The sequence below is a fragment of the Rhinopithecus bieti genome, unplaced genomic scaffold, assembly GCF_001698545.2.
Source record: "Rhinopithecus bieti isolate Rb0 unplaced genomic scaffold, ASM169854v2 scaffold_75732, whole genome shotgun sequence".
Classification (NCBI taxonomy): domain Eukaryota; kingdom Metazoa; phylum Chordata; class Mammalia; order Primates; family Cercopithecidae; genus Rhinopithecus; species Rhinopithecus bieti.
The window spans coordinates 1164899-1171670 of NW_016828978.1; the positions used below are offsets into that span (position 1 = coordinate 1164899).

Sequence of the window (6772 nt, forward strand, 5' to 3'; positions counted from 1 at the left end):
AAACACTTTTTTCAAAGACATTTGGGAACTAATTAAAAATTTTTAAAAAATTCAGCCTTATGGAAACACGCACAACCATCTTGCAACCTCTTGTCTTCAATAAAATTTTATTTTAGCAAAGGCCAACCGCAAGGCTTCAAAGTTGTGGGTAATATTATTTTCTGCCTTATATTTAACTGAAATGCTCTAAGTGGTCAGTTTAAGTATGAACACGTTTACCTTGTTTAACAAGGGAGAAGGAAGGGATAATGGAACAAGCATCATTCAGAATTGAATGAAAATAAAATATTTTACTTTTTTTTCTTTAATCAACACATTACTTTTGATAAATAGTCATGGGACATGTGTTCTGTGAGTCACTACAATTCTTACTTGGCACTTGGAACAGTTGTGTTATATAGGTTAACGATAACTCTCAGAACAGGAGTATGTTACAAACAAGTGGAGTAGAACATATAGAATACATAATTTGCTGTAATATTACTCTTCCTTAGAACCTTCAAACTTAAACCAAGATGAAACAAATGTTTACCAAATTGAATACATTGTCTATGGATTATCTACAGAAGAGAGGAAAATAAGCAATCATTTTGATTCCACAAACCAAGTGAAGAATAAGGACATAAACAGACCAGTATCCTGACACCACTGGAAATGTTACATTTACCTGGACAATTTTGATGTTGTCAAAGAGAGAGGATAAGAGAATGGCTAAGGATGTTCCTAGAGCTGCTGAAGGAACCAGAGAGCTTTCATCACATAAAAATATCACTAGTGTCTTTCTTTTACTAAAACTGAAAAGTTCATCTTAAAGAATTCCTGGAAAAAAAAAAAAACATATTAATTTGTTCACAGCTGCAAGTTTAACTTAGCACTGGACCACAGACAAGATGAGCTGTGCTATATTTTGCATTTCTAAGTCAATAATATTGAAAGCAGCTTCATTTTATAGTGGGGGAAATTATTGGCATATGGGGGATTTTATTACATATCATGTAGGGTGAGAAATTGATGTTTGGGGAGATATTATCACATGACTTAGAAGACTGGCATAAAACAAACTATGTGAATTGCCTTAATTATTATTATTATTACTTTTTTCAAGAAAAAATAGTAGTTTACTGGTATACAAAGGGTAGTTCTTTGGGTTTTTAATGAAAACAAATGTAACAATAACATATAGAATCATCGTTCAACTATCATAATATACAACACAATAAAATCCTCTCTCAAGTTTCCAAGCCCACCTGGGGATATATAGAACCTCCGATGAAAGGTTTATTCAGTAAGATTTGACAAGATGTAAAAAGCAAGTTTATTTACTGAACACATGGGCCATTAAGGTGGCATAAATTAGCATTGTGAGTGTTTTGGCTTCTGGTACTCAAGTCAGACTTCCAGATGTACTGATAAAGATGGAACAGGCAAGTTTGATGCCAAAGTGGCATCACTGTGGCTGACCAATGATTCGGAATCTCACATCGGTGTGACTAGTGATTATAATTAAGTCAATGCTTTGCTCCCCAGCTTTGTTAGTTCTTGTAAAATCAAATTCACCATGTCAACTCCCTCCAATGCTTGTGGTAATGCTCTTTCAAATGAAGTATTCTTCTTAGCAGGTAAAACTTTATATGATCCTTTGCCAAGAGATTGATATTAGATAAAAACCTGGTTATATTTTTTAAGTCATAAGAATATAAGAGGAGAAAATCACATGAATATTTTCCTTAAGTAATGTTTTGCAGGGTCACAAACATGTAGAACAAACCATAGTCTATTTTTAATTTCAAAATAGTGCTCAGGTTTGCAAACATTAATGCCAAGTTTTCAAGAAGCTTGGTTGTCAAAAGAATACTGCCTTCAATTTATAGTCACTAAATGCATGTGGATTAAGATATTTTTAGATCTCGAAACTAAAGTTCAAATTGGCTCATGTTAGTAAATAGACATACTTATCACTCAATTTATTTGATAGTGTCTGTTTGTAGTTTTATGGTGAAGAACAGCCATTTTAAAATAGCCAAACATCCAGTTTTTGTGAAAGCTGAATATTTCATCATACACTGGATAACATTAAATTTTCCCCAAATGACCACTCTCAGGAGTCAATTTAAAATTTGTTGTAAAATTTCAGTGAATTAAACATTATTAGAAGAAATTATTGACTAAAGTTAGGAGACCTTAGTTGAAACTGATATAAGATTTTGGCTGATAAAATAAATGAAAGAAACTATGACTAAAAATATTCCCCAAAGAAACAATGTTCTTTGCATATAGCTCCATGTGCAGATTAAAAAATATATTTTAAAATACTCCAACCTTTTTTCAGGACAAAACAGAAAGTGAATATAGCTACAAGTGATATAGCTTTGGCATTAGGTCAGTTCCATCTTAAATATGTAGTAATATAAACCCTGTAACTATAAGTCACATTTTAAAACAATTTTATGAAATTTATAGAAATATGGCTTAGATTTTGGAGCTATTTTGAGTAGCAAATGACTTGCTTTTACTAAATTCAGCTTTTTTAAAAGCACATTTCTGTAATCAGTCATTATCCCTATTTTTATCAGAGAGAATCATCAAAATGTCAAGTGAATTGGCCCAGTTTCCTTGTAGATGATTGGTAGTGAAGCCAACAACTGTGCTCACTGTTCTGTGATGCTCAATCTTGTGCCCAGATCCCTTGGCCACAAGGCTTTTTCGCCAATATCCAGTACTTCCACACATTTTTCTATAATCCGTTTAAAACCAGATGCCATCAAATGGAATTTTTCTTGACTATTTGATAAAAGTTAAACTTTCCAGGATCTCACGAACTTAATTTCTTTTTCATCTTTACTAATGTTAGCATAACATCACAAGAGACATAAAGCATCTCACGAAGGGTCTTTATCCAATATTAGTTGCCCCTAGCCCTAGGGTCCTATACTGAAATTATATAATATGTGTTAAGTTGGGTTGACAAACGTCCAATAAAACCCACATCATTATTTTGGTTAACAAAATGTTCACTATAGCTTCAAAACTCTCTGACATCAATGTTTCTCAATAGATTTACGTTGAACCATCTTATTACTGAGAGACTTTGAAAATATTTGTTATACTGGCAAAAACACAATCTGGGTTTCCAACTAAGGTGCTCTCTGCTAATTTTCCATAGTCTTGTTATACCACGTCCTGCACACTACCTGGATTTGAGGAAGATTGTATAAGGGTTCAAATTCTATACTCAAAGTCAGTAGCTGATGTGAAATGATACAATTGTATTACCCAACTCAAACTGTTAGCATAATAGTCCTGCTAGAGTGCGTAATACCTTAACATTATATCTACTTCCCGGCCCCTCCAATGCACTAAAATGATTAAGATTCCCAAGTGTGAAATTGGAGTTCCTTTTCTTAAAGTAAAACCAACCTAATCATTGAAAATAAAATGATTTTACCATGACTTTGTATAAGAATGACAGGTACTAAGACTCATATTTTTATAATTCTTTATGTGTGTGTGTGTATATAAGCATTAACTTTAGAACTTGTCACTGTACTATTACTTATTTTTAATTATACTTCTTTGCTCACAAATCATTTTAGCCCTACTCTTTAAAAATTGCCTTTAGAGATGACCTGCCAGTCTGAAAATAACATGACCCCATTCTCTGCTATCTTAGTTAACTTAACCAAACTCTAAGATACTCTACCTGATCATACATATTAATAATCAGATTTTACTTCATTTGACGAATACATTTCAGCAGTTTCTACAGTCAATTTAGCCACTAGGAAGGATGAGTTTCCATCACTGAGAAGAGGAAAGAGAAGACCTTCAAATTGAAGGTAATGTTCAGTCCCTTGACATCTGAACATTGATGACTCAACCATAGAATTCTTTAAACTCTGTGACGATTCATGACCCACATGAACTTCTAATAAAATAACACATATAATATTTTTCCAGAGTAGAACCTGCCTTTTGTCACCATTCACATTCTGGTAAGCTCTAAGTCCATTCCTGGCAGTAACAACCTTTAGGCCACATGAGCATGACATGTCAACATATCCATCCTTCACTGGACACCCTGATACCACTCGCAAAAGCACTATCTAGCCAATGGAGACCTACCACAGAAATGATCCATTTCACCTCCTGATAGTAGCCTCTCTAGTTACTGGAGCATATCGTACAAAAACACAAGAGATGTTCCAGAGATAAATCTCCCCATGTAGAAAAGAAAAAAATCAGCAAAAGTCAGGTAAAACTTTCACTGTTAGGACTCAGTTTAAATAATTCCTGTAACAATGATAAGAATGCATAACTGATATACTTGTCTGTGGAAGAAATGGTCTTAATAAGGTGACCATTAGTTAAAATACATGCAAACTCAGGACAGAGTCAGTCTAAGACTGCTTAGACTAAGCAGTCAGGACCTCTTCCTATTGAGAGAAAGTGCAACAAAAGAAATAAGGATGATGCATTTAAATTGTTGTTCCTTTCCACACCCCCACTGCCAGCTGGCTATTGACTTTTTCAGGGTTGGTTTTGTTCAGAATTTATCACATTCTTGACTGGGAAAATAGAAGTAGCATATCTTACATGATGTTAGCATAAGTGCAGTCATAATAAGTGAGTACTAAGTGAATTAGCAACTACTCCAGTATTAGTTGGTGAAATGTACATTCTGGTTGAGCATATGAATGACCTACAATGTGGTTTACACTCAGGATGGAAAGGAATACGGAATATTTTTCTGGACACATGCAAGTTTGTGAGTAGCTGTATTGGTCACTTGAATAAATAATTTTAATTCCTGAGAGGATAAAAGCAGTTCCCCTCTAGTGCTGATATATTAAACCAGCTTAGCTGTTAATCGCTGTCATCCATTTTACTGATGAAGAAATTAACGGCAAGGCATTAGTTGACTGTCGGTCAGGGACAAAGTCTACAATAGACCCTGGCTACTCTAAGGCTCCTCATTGCTTTCCCCACTACTTCATGCTGCTTTTGGGTGCACAAAGTTATTAATACAATGTCATCCATGCTTATGTATAGAAAGGTAATTTTCCACATCAATTCGGATCTAAAGAAAGAGGCCTATATACCACTTCAGTTATCTTTTAGCTTTGTGATCTGATTTCTTCAGAACAATTGAAACATTACACTGGTACAAAGACAAAGATATTAATTTAAAATTGAATTGTAATAAGTGATATTTAATGCTCATGTCTACTATGTGTTGGTTTGTGTCTTAGAAACTCAAATAGGCAGAGCCACTTTGATTCTATTGTGAAACTTCTGCTGTTTTTAATTTTTAGTCTTTTATTATTTCTTGCTCTTTTAATTTTCAAATACATATAAATATTCCTTTGCTAACTAGTTTCTTGGCAACAAAATACGTAGCACCTTTAGAAAAACAAAATTTCATCTCTGATGATAATGGCAGTGAATTACTGCAATAGATCAGAAGTCCAATCGTACCTAAAGATAGAAATCCTTTCAAATGAGGCAGGGGTGATATAAATTGCCAAAAGCCAAATATGTTTGCTTGTGTGAATAAAACAAGTACTCTTCAAAGTTTAGGTCCAGTGAGAGGAGCAATTCATCACGTGTAATCGCCTGTTTTCCCATAGGAGAAATACAGTACCTCCCCAATGACTGTTTCCCATTTCTCTGGATGATCTGGGGGAAGTGCAACAATGCCTTTTCCAGAGGCATTTGGCTTCTGCAATGCATTTATATTTGTTTCAAATGAATCAGAGCTGCTTTCTCTATCACTTTCCTTGCCATGGTGTGATGCATGGGAAGGGATGTATAACCATAAAGTCGGACCACCCTCAGGGATTTTCACAGCACACTGCTGACCAATCTAAATTGTGGATCTTTATTCATGAAAAAAGTTCCCTAAGGGAAAAGATACAGCTTTATGGCAGCCTGAACTATAATGGATGTTAATCTGGTATTGATAAATATACAGAGTGCGGGGGAAACAACTCACAGAGAATCCACTATAAGTTCTGTGGTTAGGCTTCATCCTTTATTAGGTAGTGAATAAAAGACAACTGATGCTTACAACTCCAATTTAAAAGACCATTTAAACAAAAATGGTTCCGTAGCGAAGTGAGGCAGAAGGGATCCAGGTATTTCTGAGTTTTCTCATATGGCTGATGGAGAAAATATGGCTGATTTGTTTGTTCCCAGCAAATCATTAAAGACAGTAATGCCTTGTGACCCAGGACCCTGTATATCCCACAGGCCCTGATTTCTGGTGGACTGGCTCATTCACTTTGGTGAAAATGGGGAAGAACAGCAAAAGCACGTTTCAGGGAGATTGCATTAATTAACACTAAGTTCTCTAACAGAAAGTGAGGCTGTATCAGTTGTAAAGGTTGTTGGATAGGGATTCAGGATGACTATGGAAAATCAAAATATTTGACATAGCAGAAAAGCGAAACTAAAGTTCAAAATGGTTAGAAGCTGGTCACATGGGATACACACAGAGTCCCAAACAACAAACTTATGGGCAACTATCCACCTGGCTGAACTAACAGGGTCTGTAGGTGAAAAAGGAAACACTTGCTAAAACCAGAGAATTGAGATGCTGGTAAATACAAAATCACCAGATACTTTCAAAAGCAAATGTTAATGCTAATCAATATATTTAACCAGAGAAGCATGGTTTGAAATTCTTTCTACCAGAATACTGATGGAACACATTTCCTTCCTTCCTTCCTTCCTTCCTTCCTTCCTTCCTTCCTTCCTTCCTTTCTTCCTCCCT

General features: G+C 35.0%; 1 pseudogene; it reads left to right on the forward strand.

Annotated features, from left to right (window-relative positions):
* Positions 1-1507, forward strand: part of LOC108523874 (homeobox protein VENTX pseudogene) — a 7910-nt pseudogene extending 6403 nt beyond the window's left edge.
* Positions 1508-6772: the final 5265 nt, after the last annotated feature.